Genomic DNA, 17,188 nt, shown 5'->3' on the forward strand with positions numbered 1-17,188 from the left:
GGCAGATACCTGTCTTTCAAACCAAGACAGCAGGGAAAATAGTCTCAATACAAGAAGCTCAAACATAGATTTTAAAATGTAAACAGACTAGGTCTCCAAGACATTATAATACCTTCTGCACTGAAGAAGGAAAGTATTTCACTTATTCCTTCCTTAGGTATTGCAGAAAACAGGTTGTCAAGAGAGGCTGTAGATTTCCCATCCCTGGAAACAATCCAAGTCAGGCTAGATAGGGCTCTGAGCAACCTCATCAATTTGAAAGTGTCCCCGCTCATTGCATGGGGCCTTGGACTAGATGGCCTTTATAAGTTCCTTCCTACCCGAACTATTCCATTGAGAGCAAACACACAAGGCTGCTGCTTTTGTGCTTTTTGGATGAAAAATGCTTCTCCCACAGACCGTTCTGAGGCTCTAGTTTACTGGGTTGCACCATCMGTCATGACGAGGATATAGGAAGGGGTGAAACATTCAAATTGCACACATGGTATGAGGCATTTTTCAGATGTCCTTGGCACGGGAATACCTCACAGCCATCCTGTGTAGGCAGAACCATGCATTGATGCAGGTTGTCAGCAGCCATCTAACCAAATCTGGAGAGCTTTCCAAGCGAGGAAGATACTAYATCCTTCAAGTGAAACTCAAGGTGCTTCTTGCTATGCAAGAACAAAGATGCTGGGACTGCTTATGGCCGTCGGTATTTTACCGTAGGCCAATGCAAAGCAATTCCCATGTATTTATGAAGATGCCTGAAACATTAAACATGAAAAATGTTATCGTCTTTTCTTTTTACAGCTCCTAAGTGATCAAAATGGAAACCTGGGAGTGGAAACACGACCCTACTCGTGAGATCTGCCAGCACTCGAGCAACAGGCCCAGATCTAGATGCGGGTACTCGCCTGGTCCCTGTCAGCGTTGCTCGGAGACCGTCGCTTCCCTCCTGACTTTATTCCAATAGAGTTCCTCAAAAACCACTTCCCCGGGGATAGGCCCCGGTGTTAACCCCCAGGGCAGCACCCTGACAGGCCTCGCCTGCCCTCAGACCGCCGACTCCGAGCCGCGCAGCGCCCATCTCCCCCCCGGCTCTCAATCGTGTGGCCCGAGGGCGGAGGGCACCAGGAGCCGCAGCCTTCGCCCGGCGCGCTCCACTTCCGGGTTCCCCGCCGCGCCCCCGGGCGCTGACGTCACCGCGCGCGGACCCCGGAAGTGGTGCAGGCAGGGGGCGGGCGGAACCGCGCGCGACACTAGGCCGGGAGCGGCCGCGCGCTCCCCGTGACGGCGCTGCGCGCGCCTCGCTCCGCCGGCGACAGCGCCAGCGCCAGGTACGTGCGGCGGCCCGGCTCGGGCAGCGCCGCCGGCGAGGGGCGCGGGGGAGCGGCAGCCTCGGGCCCTGAGGCACGGCGGGGGCGACCGGCCCCGCGCCACCCGTACCGTAGCGGGCGAGTCGGGGTGGCAGCGCCCGGGCGCCTCTCGCAGCCCTGCACCGGAACGAAGACTGCGGGCCCGCAGACGTCCCGTGTGCTTGATGTCAGGCCCAGAGCGGTGGCGGGAGCGGACGGGCGGCGGCGGCAGCCTGTGGCAGGGTCCCCGCGCTCTCCGCGCTGCCTATGTGGGCTGCGGGAGCGGGTATAGAAGTACTGGGGTGCTCGTGTCAGTGTGGGTGCGGGGRAATGGCCACGGTGTCATCGCCCAGGACCGGCTCCCCATGCCGTGCCCAGCACTGCGCTGTGCCTGCTGCCGCTCCACGTGTTGGCACCTTCGCAAATGCTTCCCGATGTCACGGGTGTCACATGAACTAGAAACAGGATGGCAGCTGTAATTTTCAATTTTCTACGTAATCGAAGGCTTTTGTTTTTTGGAGTGTATCTTCACAGTCATTTCTGCGGTTTTTGGTGCTGTCAGCTGCTTTTGCAAAAGAAGACTTCTCAGTTTTCTCTGCTTCCTAATGCAAGCTTCCTGTACAGTCGTAAAAGACAAAAAGTAATTTGAGCGTGACTCTTCTGACTTTATACTACAGCTGGGCTTGAGTGGTAATTTTCACTCCAAATCTTCTAATTAGATGGGATTGAAARCTTCTTTTTAGGCTTAAGTTTCTTATGGTTCTGGCAGCTTAGAAAGCTTCATGAAATATTTGCCATTTCTGAGTTACCCAAATGTGGAGAAATAATTTTCCAGTTTAAACTGTTGCTGTTACTTGAGATTGGCTTAGCAGTGAGAAAACTCAAAATTTGTGATTCTAAAACAGGAGATGTTGGGGATCTGCGTTTCCAAGAATCACTCTCTAGGTATTTTGAAGTACTGTTGCCTTCTTATTTCTTTCAAAGATAAATACTGAAGCTTTTGAGAGAGAACGAGTCACTTTCCTTCCTGATACCTAACTTCTTACGGTGGAGTTACATGAGATGAGCTAACCCAGCTTGTCAAGTTTTCACAAAATRTATCTTCCACTTCACATTGTTTCTGCGTGAGGTGTTTGTCTGAAGTATTAAGTTTGAATGAGAAGGTCACAGATGTTGGTCAGGGTATACTGTCATCAGAAATGATACAAAAGCAACAGCAATTACAAAACTAACTGCATACCTTTGATCATAATAGAACACTGATTTGGTGACACTGAAGAGTGGGGTGTTAATAATATTTGTCTTCAAAGAAGCGTAAACACCAGTAATAGAGCAAAAAAGTRGTGTCCTTTCAGTATTTCCTTGGAATCCTCAATGAGGCTGGGAGTGAAAGAGGGTGGCAACATGTTCTGCTAAAGAGAGCAAAAGCAGCCTTATGATAGCATCTTGGTTAAAGAATGCCTGCAGGTTGTTAAAATCAGGTAATTTTTAACTATGTAGGAAAAAGTAAAAAAGCTCTTGTATAGCGAAAGCTTAAGTTTTTACGATTTAAGATACTCAGCAGCTTGGGGAGTGTCACAGAGTGCCATCAATGTGAAAATGCAGAAAGCGTGTCTTCATATGCTCCTCTGGTTTTGGGATTGAGGAGATCTGGTGTTCTGAGTATTTCAGATACGATTTCATTTTCCTTAAAAAAAAAAAAAAAGATACTTTGCTGATGAGAGTTGGTCCTCACAGGGTAGCTCCAGACAGAAGCCCCGGGTGATAGGTGTTTCTRTTGTTGAAGTCGCTGCCAGTATTTACTGCCTGCCTGTCAGCTGGAAGCCTGATGTGCCTGCCACCGCTGGTGTTAGTAGGTGCTCGTCAGCCCACCTCGCTCAGAACGTGGTGGGTTAAGACAGATGTAATATTTATTTTGTTTGAGCGGACCTGACTCCTTTTGTCTGCAGCAGGTTAGCACATGCGGGTGGCCGTAGGAATAAGATGAAAACTTCCAGCAGGCTGATGGTACTGAGCAGCTGGAGGCAGATAAGGGCATCATCATTTCAGATGCCTAGCGCACRCTCAGACTGCTCTCTGCCTTAGTGAAATACTTTTAATTATTGGAGTTTTCTCACCAGTGCCTGGATTTTGTCTGTCCTCTTCAGATTACCTTTTCAGTGATTGTAGCCAATTATGACTATATTTAAATCTGCAAGTTGACTTGACCGTGGTCTTTACTGAATTGTCTTTCATGTACTAGTTAGCAAATGTTTGGGATAACTTCTCCTTATAATTACTCAGTGGGGATGTATCTTTTAGAATCTCTTCTTTTAAGTTCACAACCTTATTTTTTTTCCCTTGAAGACTCAGCGCTGACTCTGGAGGTTTTGCCCATTCCAGGCTCTGTAGAAAAAGTTCTGAATACAACTCTCCACTGTTCATTTGGGGAACAATGTGCTGTCATGACTGAGGAGTATTTTAGATTTACAATAGATTACTGGAATTCTTTGAAGTAAAGCATACATACAAAGAATGAATAGATATCTTCTAAAATTTTTTTCTACACGCTTACTGAAACAAATTGGCCAGCTATGGACATGAAAACATCCTCYTACAAAATTTAATACTGCTCTATGAATTTGTTTGGTGCCTTACAAGGACGTTTTTTCCTTWGTAAGTGTCATTGTACGTGTATCTACTTAGCTTGTAGATCAGTTTCATAGATTTGTACTGAGTGGAATTCCCAGTATACAGTTTAATGAGTTTAAATTTGTTATTTTTCATRGTTGTTTTTCCATTGTTTTATGTGTTGTGTGGACTTTGAGAACTTAATGTTTAACTGCTCACAGCATTCCTGACTCTGTTGTTGTAATGTGACTGAGTTTTATTGGAAGGTGAAAAGATAATGTTCACTTATTTATATCATCCTTGCCTGTCTGCTCAACTCATCATGGGCTACTTATTAGTACACTAGTTTTGGTAATGATTTTTGGCTTATGGCTGACTGCTCCTTTGAATTAGACTGGGACCAAAAGTTATTTACCTCCAACCGCAGACCCACTCTGTTAAAAAAAAGGGCCCASGGTGCAATTTCACAGCCTGATCACATTAGATCTCTGTTGCTGGAAGGGGGAGCACTCCTCTTCTTCCTGCCCCATCTCTCCAGGCTGTGCGAAAAATCAGCTTGCTGCATAGTGAKCCAGGTAAGGAAGCTGATCCTGCTGATACAAAACGAGATATGAAATGCTTCTTTCTCATTGCATCAGCTTGCTCACTGGCATGAGTGCCATCATGAGGAGTAAGTGATAGGACCCAAGGCAACAGCTTTAAACCGAACAATGGCAAGTTTAGATTGGACACAAGAAAGAATTTTTTTTACAATGAGGATTCTGAGACATGAGAGCAGGTTGTAAAAGGAAGCTGTGGGTGCCCTATCCCTGGAAGTGGAAGGCCAGTCAAGTGTTTTGGGCAAACTGGTGTTGTGAAAGATGGTGTTGTCCATGTGGGTCATTGGAGTAGATAACAAGATCTCTCAAAATCCAAGTCCTTCTATGGGTCTATAAGAAATGATAGAGGACTGGAGTGTAGGTGTGAAGAATCCAGAAGTATGAGAAGTGCTTGGGAGTATGTGATACTGACTTCAGCAGATCGTGTATCTGCACCCTGAATCACCTTGTGTTTGAACTGACTGGTGAAAGCCTCTCAACCTGTTTTCTGAGCAATCTGTGCTGTGAGTTAATAATGATACTGCYGGTGAGGCTGGTGGTCTGCTCTGTGGTCTAGTGAAGTTCTTCATGTAACTGCTTTTATTCCTGTTACCCTGTCCTGAAGAAGACCTCCATCTGGATGGAACCTCTCTGGTATTGAAGTTTGTATTCTGTTGAGTGTACATCCAAAGAGGAAAGATGAACCGTGTAAGACTTTATCAGGCTAATTTTAGTTGTTTCTGCTGCTATAGTTACTGTATTCTTCCAGGTTCCTGTTGGCCAGCAGAAATGAAGACCATCTCTTTGCTAAGCTGTTCTATATAGACATTTGATTATTACAGGTATTGATTTTTAATACTTAGGTGGAATCAGTATTCCACTGATTCAGCTAATACTGAGGTTGTTATTTAGTATGGTGGTTGATTTAAGAAACTCGTATCAGCAGTTTATTCTGTGGTTTAACCCCAGTTGCCAACTAAGTACCATGCAGCCAGTCAGTCATTCCCTTACCTTTTYCCCCTGCCCCACTGGAATGGGGAGTGAGTTAGGAAAAAAACGTACAACTTGTGGGTTGAGATAAAAGTAGTGTACTAATTGAAAGAAAGCAAAATATAATACTAATAATGATAAGAGAAAGAGTGAAATAAAACTCAAAACAGACAAGTGATGTGCAATTCAAGTGCTACCACCTGCTGACTAATACCTAGCYTATCTCTGAAGAGATATCATCCTCCACTTCTGGGTAGCTCCCACAATTTATATACTGTACATGATGTTCTGTGGTGTGGAATGTTGCTTTGGCAAGTTCATGCCACCTGCCCTGGCCATATTCCCTCTCAGCTTTTTGTGTGGCTTGTCTCTAGCAGAGCATGAGACACAGAAAAGTCCTGGGCTTGGGGTAAGCACTGCTTAACAGCCTAATCACCCAAGTGTTATCAACATGATTCTAATCCCAAGTCCAAAATACAGCATTGTACCTCTCATCCTGAATCCAAAATACAGCTACATTAACCTGGCCAAAACTAGGGCAGACAAATGAAAGAATTTTCTTTATTACATATCTAGAAAGAGAGATGATGATTAAAATAAGAATTAGCTGTACACATTGTCAATTGTACTGCAAATAAGCCAGTCAAATGTACTGCAGATTAGCCAGTTCCAGTGTTGACTGGAAGCAGGTCCGTACCTGAAGCACCAGTAATGTTAGTGCTTATGTTTCTTGATGCTTATGCGTTTAAAGACAGGCCCATCTTACTACCTTGTTCCAGTTTCTGCATTTTTAGTGTTGGTTATTATCAGTTGGTAATAACGAATTTTACTATCACTTTCAAGTCAAAGTTTAAGCTTTTTTTTTCTTTGGAGAGGGCGTACTGAAAATGTTTTTGATTGCATTGAAAATATTCTTGGTTACTCTTTAAGTACCCCTAAACGACTCCAAGATGTAAATAAAAAGTGTGAAATTTAATAGGAAGATAGTTTTAGAAATTAGGAACTATTTCCCAAGATAGCTAGTCTGAATTTGTCTGAATTACAAGCTTCATAAAGCTGCCATTTTCCATTTGCAATAGATCTTTTAAGGTACTTAATTTGAATTCTCTGGACATTTCAGCTGCAATATACATACTCTGCTGACCGATGGAGCTTTCTTCACTGTCTTAGCCTTATGCAGTGTGTGTAGTCAAATCTCCTGGTGGGACATGATAAAAGTGTGTTCTCTGTTTTTTTGTCATCTTTTGACTCAGGTATATTTTGTCTTAGGAACAGGCATAGTGGACCTCATTATTATTTTGTTTTTGGTGCATGAAGAGAGGTGGTTTATTGAACTTTGGCGCAGTTTTATACTTCGTGTCTTGGTTTTTGGAGCAATAACTGCTTGTTTGAGAATATGGACAAGGTAATTCTGATTGATCACATTGTCAGTGTGCCAGCCACTTTCCAGGTTGTCTTCAGTGTGTGTTGAAGACCAAACCCAACAAATAATGTAGTGCTTATAGTGTCTTTCGAAGTTTTGCTAGCCAGGCTTTATAAGCCTTGAAATGCACATTTGATTGGCTGTCATGTTTTGACATACAATACGTGCAAATCTCAGTCTCCTTGTTTAAGTTAATAAGATGGTAAACCATGTTCTTGCCTAGAATCCTTCCTTCTTTTCTTAGACACAACATATAATAAATCTTGGAAACATCTTGCTTTTTTTCCTAACAAATGGGCATCTCATTCCTCTTGCAGAACATATGTGTTATAAAGCCACCTGATGGGCTGGATTTAAATAAATGCAGGTACCACAGCAGAAAGGCAAACTGAAAGTATTTCAAAGAAGAAATGTTTTAACAGAAAGTCTTGGTAGGGAAAGAGCCATTATATAAAAGCATTATTAAAATTTGGTGAAATAAGGGATAAATAGATGTGCTCATTCACTCAGTCTGTATGTCTTGAATAATGATAATTGTACTGAAAGAGTATCTCCCCACTGAAGCATGTGAATCAATCTTGGGAAATAAAATCTAAATGAAAGCCAATTGTGTATCTGTATGTTGCTATCTCCCATGTTTCAGGAGTATGTTAGTACAGCCTACTTGCAAGCCAAGAAGAAAGATCTCAGAACAAGCCATCAAAATCAGAGCTACTATTAATGCAGACTTGCTTTTGATACATGTTAATAAGTCAATTTGGTGGAAGTTTCCTGAAACTTTATTTTAGATGTTTACATTTTGGAATAGCAGAGTTTGACTTTTGGGAGCTTAAACTGTTTCCTACCATGGTGACCACTTCTTGAATCCTTCTTTTGCTTTCTTTGTATTTCTTTCTTGGCCATGTTGGCAAAAAAAGTTTTTACACAGCAGCTCTATCCCTGTTCTGTCACCTCAGTGCACCAGGTAATGAACTAAATCTGAAAATTGGTAAGTTAAAAGTATACTCTTACAAAAAAGGAGAGAGGGAGGGAAAAGAAAGATAGGAAGGTAGTTTTTACTCAGATCAAGTCCCTGTTTTGGTTTAATTCAGGTATGATTCCCTGAACTGGTTCTCTCTGCATTGCTACAAACAGTTCTGTCAGCTGAGGAGATAGCGTGGGTAGGGGGTGGGACTGCTAAAGTCGTTTTGCAAAGATGTGTTTGTGAMTATGTCTTTTGATTCTGAGACCTGGGGGCAGGAAGGGTCTTTGTTCTGTATTTGCTCTCTGTGAAACAGTGGGGTACTTGTTATCTGCCTGGATGAAGTTGAACATAGCATTCCCTTGGCTTGGATTTAACATTTCTCAGTTTAAAAAATTGTCCTCAATTTTTAGAAACTTTGAGCATGTTCTGATAATAGCAGCATGAAGGCTCCAGGTTATTTCACTCTGTGTTATGTCCACTGTGATAATGAAACTTTTATTTCCATCAAGAAGCAATATGTGCTTAACCACCTTGCTGTGTGAGATTTTGTATCTGTAGCAAACCCCAGCTAGTATCCTGACTTGTACTTTCTTTATTAAGAAATGATTTTTTATTATCAGTGACTCAGAAACAGACAGTGACATTTTTGGCACACAGTACCATTTGTTCTCTGTTGTTGCTCTTTCTAAATAGGTTATATCTCTTGAATTGTAGCATTACATTCATGTGAATCATCCCATCAACTTCATTAACATCAAATAGGTTGCATGTACATTCCTGCAGGAGAGCTCTAAATTCTTGTTCATTATCTTTCCAACATAATTCTCTGGGCAATTAAAGATTTTTTAAAATTTTTGTCTTTTCATTCTTTGTTCTGTTAGTTCTATTATCCTTGTCTTTCTTTCTGGTGATTATTTAAGTAGTCATAAAAATTAGGATAACTCCCTAAGGAATAATTTTGAGAGGACTAAACCAAAAAACCCAGAAGCTTGAATTTTTGCCTGTGTGAAGCAGTTGTTTGAAGGAGTAATGAAGGAATAGAAATATACTGAAATGGGAAGCATTCCTTAAGAATGTCAACCCACACCTGCATTTTCTTGAGAGGAAAGATAAAACTATTACTTGGTTTGTTTCAGACACTGGATTTTTCAAAGCTAGTGGCGTGTTTATTTTGAAAAGCTCTGATTTTGCCTTCCCAGTAGTGTCCAGATGCAATATTTTTTAACATTGTTTACAAAATTCCAGACAATTATAATCGTTAGAGATTGCTACTAAGAGTAATATAGGAAAGCTTTCTTTCTGTGGGAGTGTTAAACTATCTAGCTTTCTAGGAAAGGACCGTGGTATAGATAACGCAGTATTTTTTCTGTGGTTGATTGTTCTAAATTCCATTTATCTGTAATGGTRTAGGGCAATAGCAGATAAATATATTTAATGTTTTACTTTATGAGAAATGGTGGTAATATACCTCCCTCAAAAAAATTTACTGTTCAGTTGATCAAACATGGGAATGGGGCCCAGAGAACTTGTGGAATCACCATTGTTGCACATCTTCAAAACTTGACAAGTGCCTGATTAGCACATTGTGGTAACACCTCTTGGTTGACTATCCAAAGGTATATATAGATCTATACAAGGTATGCCTTACCATATACATGGTGCTGTGTGGTGGTGCTTCGCTGGTTTGGATTAGGAACAAGGTGCTTGGTAAGGTCTACTTTTGCATCAGGTATCGACCTCAGTATTAGTGAGTGAGAGTCTCCAGGGATTTTACCTGTACAGGACATGCTGTGCTCTCGCTGTTGTTTGGACATGCCTGCCAGCACCGCAGAACAACTGACTGCTTGTTTCGCCACAGGACTGTGGGGAGGACGGATTGTGTTAGTGGACAGTAGGGAGTGTGATCTCTGAAATAACTTTGTCGTTCCCATACTTGTTCTGGTGATTACAGGGTGAGTGAAACCAGGGGACTGGAGCACTGTGGGCAAAGGGAGCTTTTGAACAAGGAGTTGAGTTGGCAGTGTCTCTGGAAGCTCTTGAACTGAAAAGACAAAGGAGGGTTTGGGGAGAGAATGGAATGGCAGTAGAACCTCTCAGGATAGAATGGGAGGTTAAATAATACAGATGCTTTTGAGAGAAATAGGAGAGGTTGATTGAAAGGTGCTTAAGTATGGGAGAGGAGAAACTGGGGTTGGGAGAAACATGATGGTTGTACTTAAAACTCAAGGAGAAGGTCAGAGAAAATGCTAAGTGGCTCCCTATTAAGTGAACACCTTCATTTAGTGTATTGACAAAGGCAGAAGTGCAGCGCAGGAAAAAGAAAAGATATGATTATGTTTTCTATGTTGGGCTTCTGTGGCAGGGTTTTCGTAGCAGGGGTCTGCACGTGTGGCTTTTGTGAGAAGCTGCTAGAAGCTTCCCACATGTCCACTAGACCCAGTGCTAGCCAGTTCTGCTGGCGAAGGCTGTGTGCCTGTGAACCCATGGAGGTTCACACAGGAGCATGGTGGTGCCCAAAGGATGTTGCCAAGATTATACTGGGCAGAAACTTTGTTACAGATGACACTTCCTTAGAGAAGYTGTCAAAGAGTAGAGGTCACTTCTTCCCTCTTTATTTTATTTTTTTCCACGTTGTTTTTTGTGAGACTGGACTTTGGTGCACAGATGCTCAACTTTTTTTTTTGTGCAGRTAGTCTTAATTTTGATATTGCCCGGTACCTATAGACTTGGCAATATTTTGGTAGTGTGTTTTTGAGTAAGGAAGGCATAAATACTAGGCCTCTAAGATCATCTGGGGAAACATACAAGATTTTATGCATCTGCAGAGTGATTTTAACCTGCTTGAAGGTGTTTTAGTACACTTAAAATTTTGAATGGTTGCCAGTAGAATATATCACATGTCATCAGCCTTCCCTTATTTGTCATGGCTGTGGCCCTGACGGTTTTGACATTTTCATGATGAGAAATTTTGGCTGTTTTATGCAGATTGACTCTGAATCAGAAAGGAATTCCTTAGAACACCAAACTGAAACCCTTGAGACCACTAGCTCTTTTAATTCTTGCTCAACCAGACCCGCTCATCATGATTCTTTAATCCTTTGTTATAAGCTGGCCATTGCTACTGTGGTAGATAACTAACTTGTAAATATATGTAACCACACATACACACAGCATATTCGTTTGGTGTGCGCTTGTGCTTTTCCTTCACAGAATGGTAGTCATTGACATTGGCAGGGACCTCTGAAAATAGTCTAGTCCAATTCCAGTTCTCAGAGAAGGATTAGCCAGAGCACATTACTTGTGGCAGTGTTCAGTTTTTAGTGTCTTCAAGAACAGAGATACTGTAACTTGTTCATTATGAGCCAGGGTAATTACAGAGGAGCAGAGTGGGTTCACTGTGGATTATGGATAGAATCCTAAAGGTTCAAATATTCCCTTAAACAAGATTAGAACCAAAAGAGGTTAAATGTTGATGCAAAAAAAAATTGATACATTTTATTTCACGGTGAAAGAGCAAAGAGAAAGAAAGAAATAGAAAAAATGGGGAGGGCATGAAGAGTGACAGAGACAGGTTAAGTAGAAACATTATAACCCCATTGTGGACCTTGATGAAGTCTTGTTAATTTCTAGTCTTCTTGGTGGTSAGGGTTCTGCACTGAAAAAGCATAGAATCCAGTGGATTAGTACACATTTGGGCCAGGTGGAAACATCAAGGTACCTCCCTTAAGGCGGCAAGTTTGTCTCTGTCTCTTGCAAGACTGTGGATCAGTTGCATCATTTTGCATTATGTGCAGTGCTCTGGTGCAGTCTAGGGAAYCCTTCAGGGGGCCTTTGACGGGCCATGGCACCTCCTCAGCTGCCTCTCACATGAATGTCTCATAGATGTGGCTTTACTGGCTGAGCCATTTTTCATAACACCCAAAACCCTCCTAATCCCATCTTTGGGGAGGGGGAGTGTGTCAGTAGGACAATAAGACAGCTGCTGAGCTTGGTCCTCCTGTGAAAATACTCTTCTCCCCTGGCCCAGATCTGTTATAGTGCCATTTATATCTTATCTTGAGTTAATTTATAGATAGCCCAGGGGGGCTGTTCACAGCGTGGTGGTTTTTGGTGCAGCTTTGCTACACAGTCTTAGTGGACAAAAATCCTTCATAAAAATGTTTAAGCCGTACAATATAGTGTTTCGGTCTCTGATAACTGTCTGGGTGCCTGCTCCAGTGTTTGAGCTCCATTAGGGCAATTTTTTCTTATGTTTAATTATGCAGTTTGTGTCCATTGTTTATTGTGTTCTTACTGGACAGCAATGGGAAGATTGGCTCAGTAGTCTTTTGTCCCCTCTGGCATTTAGTAGGTATTGATTAGACTCCTCTGATCCCACCCTGACTTTTCTCCCTGCTGAGTAGTCCCATTTTTCTCAGCCTCTGCTCAAATACCAAATGCTCCAAGGCCTCAATCATTTTTGCAGCCCTTTGCTGGTCTCACTTCAGTATGTCAGTGTCTCTGTTGTACTGGAGAGCCTGGAACCATCACAGCATTCCAGATGTGTTTCAGCAGTGCAGAGTAGAGAAGGATCATGTCTTGTACTTAGTTAAAAGTTAAATGCTTTTCCTAAGGCAGGATGTAATTGAAAGGATCCTTGCTGCTTTGTTTCTTCAGGTCTAATTTTAAACTATTGGGAAATATTATAAATAGTCTAGATATAGATATAGATAAATATCTATATCTAGATAGATATTTATGCCTGGAAAACTTTTCCTGCTTTTTTCTAAATTTTGGATTTTTCCCTTTCCAAATCATATTAGCTTGAAATAATGTTCATCATATTTTGTGAAGTTTCAGAGACAGTAACAGAATAGGTGTATTCATTGGAATGGAGAAATTTGCTTCAGCTGATTCTTGAAAGATTGAAGAATATTTTAAAGTTGAGTAGTTTTTACATATCAATATAAATTGGCAGTTGCTTTCCATTTAGTTTATACCTTATCTTCCTGGTAATTAAGCACCAGGCTAGTTAAGACATATTTTACCAGAAATATAAAAGTATTATTTTTATGCTATGCTGGGCTTGGTTTTGAAGCACGTGAGTCTTAATTTCAAATAATCTTCCATGCTGCCTACATTTTTGGGTTCTGCTAGTTTTGATTGTCTCCAAGGACAATGTTCTCTCTTGCCCCTTTCCCCATTTTTCCTTAATCTTCATGAGATTTTTTACTTTACCTTCCAAATTTCTATGAAGTCTGCTAAATTTCATGTACAAGAAGGAAGCATGTATTTTGTCTAGGATTGCTGGTGTTTTATCAACAAGATTTAGGGTTTTGTTATTTGGTGTAGGATTTTTTTTGATTTTTCCTTTGCTTTCCATCTTCATTTATACAGTAGAATTTAGTAACAAAACAAGGTAAGTCAGAAAGCGTTGGTTTATCTAAGAGGTTTTTTTTTTTTTTTTCCTTTTTCCTCCTTCTCCAGCACAAGGAATTTAGGACAAATGGGTTTTGCTTCTGTGAACTATTTGCTTCTGTGAACTATGTCACATCTTTAAACTGTTGTAACTGAAACGTTTCTTCTGCTTTCATTTTGAAGTAGAATCAAAATGTAAAATACCAGAGGGCTAGCTGCATTATTATGTGGATGCTAGCAGTATTTTTTTGCTTGCTGTAACTGGTTTTAGTAGTTGATTTAGTGCCTGTCTTTGAAGATTCATTTTATCCTGTGTGTATTCTGCTAATGTGACTTTAGAATGCTTGGTATAGCATTCAGTTAATTACAGAGAAAGATAATTCTTGTTTACACAATCATACTATAAAGGTAGTGCTATTTCAGCATGTATTTGGTTGAAAACTGTGAGTTCGAGAAAATGTTTGTATTGCATATAACACGCTTTCCAGGAATCCGTTGTGCTCAGTGGGGCTGATGCCGATTTGTATTTTTCCCATGCAGTACACTCTTTAATGTATCTCTGCTTTTCTTGTATTAATTTTTATCTTGGGAATCAGTATGATCAGTTAAGGATGTTAAATTTTAACATAGACAGTCTTAGTAAACACGAATATTGTTGATGATTTTTTAGTGTCAGACACTATGGATCTGATCATAAGGTGACATGGGGGTGAAATAATTTTAATGGATGTACCCTTTTCCTGTAATTACAATTTGCTTATCTRTAATCACTGTTGGAGCTGTTACATTTTTTAACTACCACAGTATTCAAATCACTAAGTTGTATTTAACAGCAGTCAATGGGGATTTAAAAAATTGAATGGAGCAGAGAAACTGGGAAAAAATTACTTCAGGTTAGAATCAAAATTTCATAGAAAGAGACTTAAGCTTGTTTAGTTTACTAGAAGAAAGAGATARACTTGGCTGTGGTGTTTAATGATGTAAGGGAAAAATAGAGACAAAACTTAACATATAGTGGTGTAGAAGCAGTTAGTGACTGAAGCCTGAAGACAAAGCAATTCAAACTGGAAATAAAGTACAAGACATCACAGCAAATGATGGACTCTTTAGCTCTTAATAATGTGAATTTTGTTTTGGATGCCTTTCTGTAAGAACTGCTGTAGTTAAACCCAAGTTACTGGTCTTAGAAACAGGTAGCTGAAGAAAACAAAAGGCCTTTGTTTGAGAGGACATGGTTGATTTTGAGGGACTGTCTGGTCTGAAGCTGTGAACCTTCCAAAGAAAAATCAGTAATTTGTAGTGGTTTTTTGTCAAACTAGGTTGCATTTCCCTGTGACCTCTTCCTTCTGGTTTTATCTGCACCTTTGAGTTTGGCATTACTTGGCTGATCTCTGCTTAATCACACATTCTGCACCTACAAAAATGGGAGACAGTTCTTCTCCTTAGCAGGGATTCCTTCAAACTGGTAGGAAATGCAGTGTTTTCAACAAAATGGACAAAGAATTTTACAATTGTTTTAGAATGATGGAAGTTTCTTTAGCCCACCTCTCTGAGTGGTTACTGCCATGATGGTACTTCAGGCTTGAGTCTAAACCAATCTGATAGATACATCTGTTTAGCCTCATTGAAATAGTTCATCAAACAAGTAGAATTTTAATTTTTTCAAGGACTTTGCTTTATAGCATGGCAAGTAAAAGCTATRAGTATGTATGGCAAAAGGATCAAGAATAAAAAGAGCACTTGTTCTACTTGTTTTGCATCTGGCTTTCAAATCAAAGGTGCAAATGAAATTACCAGATTCATTGTCATAATCATCTGTATTTGTAATGGATAGCAGTAATCCATTACATAGGATGGAAGACTAGGTCAGGAGGAATTGTGTAAAGTTAAACAAGGACATGTATAAAGTTGTGGAGTCAGACTGTAGTATGGCTGGGATGCAATTCTTCTTAAAGAGAACTGTGGATGCTGCTGGATGGCAAGCTCTACAATTTTCTTGTGGAAAAGAAGTCAAACTGATTCTCTTTTACTGGTAAGAGCATACCTAGGGTGCTGTGTTGGATTTGTCCCCTGATTTCCAGGGAGGTATTGGTGAAGAATTGGAGAAGGTCCAGCAAATGGCCACCAGGATGATTTGTATGTTAGAAGGATGTTTAACATGCTAGAGAACTCAAAATTAGGAAAAACTTCAAGGAAATCATTTAGGCTGGAAAAGATATCTTCGCGTTTGACTGTTAAGCAAGCTGTTCCAAGTCCCCCCAAAAATGATGTTCTTAAGTGCCACATCCACACATCTTGTGAATCTCTCCAGGGATGGGGTTCTRACTACCCCAGGCAGCCTGTTGCAGTGCTTGACAAGCTGTTCAGTGAAGAAATTTTTCTACTACCTGTCTAAACCTCCTTTTGTGCATGTCGAGGCCACTTTCTCTTGTTACTTATGAGAAAAGATCAACCTCCACACTGTTGTAGAGAGCAAGAAGGTGCCTGCTGAGCATTATTTTCTCTAGGCTAAACACCCCCACCTCCCTCAGCCAATGCTTGTAATACTTGTGCTCCAGACGCTTCACCAACTTCTTAGCCTTTCTTTGGCCATGTTCCAGCACTTCATTGGAGAGAAGGCTTGGAGAGGTTTCATCAGTCATCCAGTACATAGAAGATAGTTGTGAAAGAGAAGGTGTTTTCTGCTCAGAAGGATGCATAGTGAGAGGAGAAATTTCATCTCAGTACAGGAAAAAGGAAATCTGTTAGAAATAGCTAAACACCAGAGTCAGTTCCTCAAGAGCATGGTGTAATGTCCCTCGCTGGAAATATTTATGTCTCATCTTGGCAGCACCATAGCTTACCTGATCTAAGGCCTTGCTAAAATAAGGTCCAAGAGAAGACTGGGGGGTAGATAATTTCCCAAGATCTTTTCCAATCTGGACTACTCTCTGATGCTGTGGTTACAGCTGTTTATCAGTCTTGGCTCTGGGCAGAGAGAGGGAGGTTGTAGATTAGGCAGTAGCAAACTCTGTAGAGAAGTGTGATTACAATTACTGACAAGCACTTGATGGAACATCTTTTACATAAATATTGGATTTTCAGTTTTTAAAGCTGAACATGTAAAGAAAATCAAATTTACTTGCATTGCTTGTCTTTTTATTGCATGAAAGAAAGTAAAAGACACACTGATTTGGAAAAAACAAATTTAAAATGTGAGTTTGATGCAGTCAGAATGAAAATATCAAGTTGATTTAAATATTGAACTAAAAGGACTAATGCATTTATATTAGTCACATGTCCATATATATATACATATAKATTTAGGTAAAAAATATATATGYGTGTATGTATGTTATAGTGCTGCTTTATGGCAGTCCAGCAGAAGCAACTCTGTGGACTGTAGGTGTTTCACAGGGTTATTTGCTTTGCTTGCCCAATAGTTGAAATTGAGCAGTACTTGGTTCAGGTGGCCAAATAGCATGTGCTTCCTCCCAGGTAGAGGGCAGAGCTAAGGCATTTGAGATACTCTGTTAGTAATGCTTGAACAAATTATAAACATTGAAGAAGCAAGTATTCTGTAGGAAGAAAAGCTGTGGGAAGAGCTGTAAGGCTGCAGCAAATGAGAGGTATGTGCACTATGAAAATTTGGGCATTTTAGTCTGATTCTGAAATAAGATAACTTGATGATGAACCAATGTTTTCCGTGGCCCTGCATGCTCATTTCAATTGTGTGTGATTTGATTCTGCATAACATCCATCTGTTTTGTATATTTTTGTGTCATCTGCAGTATTTGCATTAGATGCACATAGTCAGATGAGGTGGTGGTATTTATTTGCACGTGTGCTTTCTAGAACATGTTGAAGGAAACAGGTGTGTTGCAGAAAACTGAGTGTGCCTCTTACCTTT

The 17,188-nt window shown here is 40.7% G+C and overlaps 1 protein-coding gene across 4 annotated transcripts in view; it reads left to right on the forward strand.

Annotated features, from left to right (window-relative positions):
* The first annotated feature begins 1,211 nt into the window (after nucleotides 1-1,211).
* Nucleotides 1,212-17,188, forward strand: part of FAM172A (family with sequence similarity 172 member A) — a 256,196-nt gene continuing 240,219 nt past the window's right edge. For 2 of the 4 annotated variants that reach the window (XM_057372937.1, XM_057372946.1), the window contains exon 1: nucleotides 1,212-1,319. The gene's annotated coding sequence lies outside the window, so the exon portion shown is untranslated. The remainder of the gene's footprint in view (nucleotides 1,320-17,188) is intronic. The other 2 variants (XM_057372955.1, XM_057372928.1) reach the window with 2 other exon arrangements.

This window comes from Malurus melanocephalus, unplaced genomic scaffold, assembly GCF_030028575.1.
Source record: "Malurus melanocephalus ecotype Western Australia unplaced genomic scaffold, MMel_1.1 scaffold_7, whole genome shotgun sequence".
Lineage (NCBI taxonomy): Eukaryota > Metazoa > Chordata > Aves > Passeriformes > Maluridae > Malurus > Malurus melanocephalus.